This window comes from Sphaerodactylus townsendi, linkage group LG01 (genome assembly GCF_021028975.2).
Source record: "Sphaerodactylus townsendi isolate TG3544 linkage group LG01, MPM_Stown_v2.3, whole genome shotgun sequence".
In the NCBI taxonomy this organism is placed as follows: Eukaryota; Metazoa; Chordata; class Lepidosauria; order Squamata; family Sphaerodactylidae; genus Sphaerodactylus; species Sphaerodactylus townsendi.
In genome coordinates this window covers 39422120-39425634 of record NC_059425.1, presented here as the reverse complement: position 1 = coordinate 39425634, position 3515 = coordinate 39422120, and positions in this window count along the sequence as shown.

The following is a 3515-nucleotide window of genomic DNA, read 5'->3' as shown; positions in this document are numbered from 1 at the left end:
AGATTGGGAATTGCTATAGCACTATAACACTATTGGGCTGTGACATGTTTTCTCAAAAACCCTTGAAAACCTCTCTGGCAACATGGTGGGGAAAAATGCAAGGAAAACAGCAGATGGAGAAAAGTGTGTAGAAAATTCCCACGAGGATGATTCACTGCCAACTCAAAGGCTTCTACGCTTGCAGCAACAATGAAAGCAAATGGAGAATCCTTGTTTTATAGAAGCAGCCTGTAAGTGATGAAGCTGCAGCTAGCTGACCTTCCTTAGCAAGAGACAGCATGTTATACCTCCTCAGAGTCTGAGCCTCTGGGCTTGCTTTTAGTTCCAGAACTGAAGAAGCCTCACAAGGCCAGGACAGTTTGTAACTGTCACAGAGCCTACCCAGAAAATATTAAGCCAATGTTTTATGAGGAGAGTTCTGCTTTAAAAATTAAAGTTTAAATCTCACTTGGGCACATGGAATAAGGGATGAAGTTCTTTGTACTCTGCGTGGTATTTTGAGTGTGTAGGGCTGGGAAGCTCAAAGTAATCCAGACAAACAGTATTAACTTCTTTATTTCACCCATTAATTTCTTGATTTCCAAAGCAGTCATCCTTGCTAAAGAGGCGAGGAATGTTTTCTTTGACTTGGGTGAAGTGGCCTTTCTCTAGTTCATTTGCTACACCCTCAGCCAGATTACAAAATGCTTGCTGCCTGCAATTTCTGCTTTCTCACACTGGTTCCAGCTTAGAATCATGCCTCTGGGAAACAGAAGAGAAGCATTCTGGATTTGGCAGGGTTTGGGGGGAGAAGAAAATTTCTTTTTTCTTTAAAAATCCATGCCAAGAGATTAATTAGTTAATTTTCTGGATGACTTGCAGTTAACTATGGTGTTACTAACAGTAAGGTTTTACTCTAAAGTTGAGCTTCCAGCTTCTTGTTCTGTACCCTAGGAAAACAGCTTTGAGCAAATTTCAGGATTGACTCCTGGATTTATTATGCTGCATTTCTAATGAGAAGAAAGTATAAATGGAATCTTTTTCACATTGTATTGTTATTCCTTTTAGTGAGTAACTGACATATACCTAAATACAGTCCAGGTGAACAGTAAATTAAAACAAAAGGCCATAACTTTTAAGATTTGTTGGTTGTTTCATTTTATGACTTACAGCCTTATAGGAAGTTCCCCTGCATAAACAGTGTTAAAATGAATGGCAGCTATATAAAATCTGTACTATTTTAGTCGTTGTGGATTAAGGATTATTTCATGGATTATGGAAAGGAGGCATGGTAAGAGGTCAGCAGGGAGTTATGAGTGAGAATGTATATATATGCTGTGAAGAGTAATTCTGGATCCGTGGGCCTGGAGCAAAGGAGGAAATGTAGCACATATAGGAGAGTGGGAATGTTATCAAACTGTTATTACTCAACCAGATTACAAAAGATCACACCCATGTATTTTCAGTACAATCCATGAGGAAATTAACCCTACCCCTACTCATAAACAATTTCCATTCCCCCACCATGAATCTAAAATCATTAATCAAAGAATTACTCACATTGACTCGTGCATACTAATTGCTGTGACTGAACTGGGTCCAGTTCTTTTCCGCTTGGAGTTATGGCTTGACATGCCCTATAAATCAGCCATTCAAGTAAAAACCAATGGTACTGTGCTTACATTGGCCTTTAGGGCTCTGTAAAAAATGATAAAGTATCTAAAAAGACAGATGCTTCTATGGCAGCATTCCTGCTGCATTTGTTTACAAATGCATGCATTATATTGCAGGCAAAAGGAAATCAGGAGCATTTCTGGTATCCATTTGCTTGTGCAGATCCTGTTTAGCATCCTGGTGATTAAAAAAAATATCAAACTATGGTAATCATACAGGCTTCTCATGCTCTAGTGAATTCTGTTTGGCATTCACTGAGTTAATTGCAGAGGTTAGTTGTTAACATTTAAAGGGCATGTCTGGAAATAGCCTTGGTGATGTGTGTTCCTCATCCACATATGGGAATCCCCAAATTCCCCCATCTAGAAATTATGGCTTCATTTGCAAATAGCTTCCATTCTCATAGACTGCCATTCCTCACCCTTGATCCCCCCTACTGGCATGGGCACAGAGAGGTTACCCAACAACATACAACATTCAGTCATGGCATCTCAAAGAGTAAAATCCAGCAGAAGAAGGGATGGTCCAATTTAACATGATATGTTTATAGATATTAAACATCAGGAAGAAAGGGGAACAGGGAAGGGAGAACCATCAGTTCTTCATAATCAGAAGTTTTAATCAGCCAGGACCAACAGGTATATTGGAGAGGGATGTGATAAAGGGGGCAGGAGAGAAATAAAAACAAATTAAAGCTCCTAGGTAGAGCTAGGCAGGTATAAATTTGGGAATGGCAATAAAAAAGTAATTTCTTGTCTATGGAACCCTGAAATATTTTGCTCACAGGCCTTGGCCTCCAATCTCATCTACCCACAGGCCTCCTGTTTTCCATTACTTTGTCAGTTTCACATTTAATTGTGGGGAAAAGAGGCAGAAGTAGTAAATATCCTTTTAGGGGGTGGGGAAAGTCTCACAACCGGTTTCTGTAATTTAATGACTCTTCACGGTGAAGATCACTAGGTCTGATGTCTTATTAAAAAGAGCAGACAAATGAATGGCGATCAGGGCCATTGACAGCTGTGAGCCATGATAGCCAAATGGAACTTTCACGTACACAAATGGTTTGCTTCCAAGACCAGATGCTAAGAAGAAAATACAGAAGTTAGGGTGGGATGGAGAAGCTGTTGTGCTCTTGGACTGGTTAATGTGCCTCACCACAAGACAGACCACTTGTCCATCCATCTCAGTATTGTCTGCTCTAACTAGCAGTGCCTCTCCGAGGTCTAAAGCAGAGAGATGTCTTCTGTAGCATCTAAGTTCTTTCATCTAGAGAAGCCCAGAGCTTGAACCTGTTCCTTTTGCAGCACAAGCAATTGCTTTAGAACTAATTTTTTTTTTAATTTAACACTGCCTTTCCAGGAACCTGTCTGAAGCAGCTTAGAATAAAACAAAACATTTAAAAGGTGTTAAAGTCCAGCAAAGCTATAATGGACCCCTCTTTTCTTTTTACAAGCAAATCATGTCATGCCACCTACATGACATCCTGCTAGTCACTGTGGAATTGGCCAATTGGCCATGCTGGCAGGGGCTGATGGGATTTGTAGTCTATGAACATCTGGAGAGCCGCAGGTTACAGACCCCTGCTCTGGAAGAACATTTCGGGATGATAGGAACCTCTGGTTGATGTAGCAGAACTATTCTCTTAACTAGTTTGTAGAATCAGTAGAATTGAGTGGGAGCGCTGACCCTGGGCGGTACCATTTGAATTCACTCCATAAGAAGGCTTCACTCTGACATATTCTTTTTCTGTCTGTAGGCAGTTTTTTCGTGGGATGTTTAAACATATAGCTGATTCTACCACTACCATTTGCAGCGTAAAGTGATACAATCCCAGCAAAGCAGTTTCATGTACTGCTTGATTA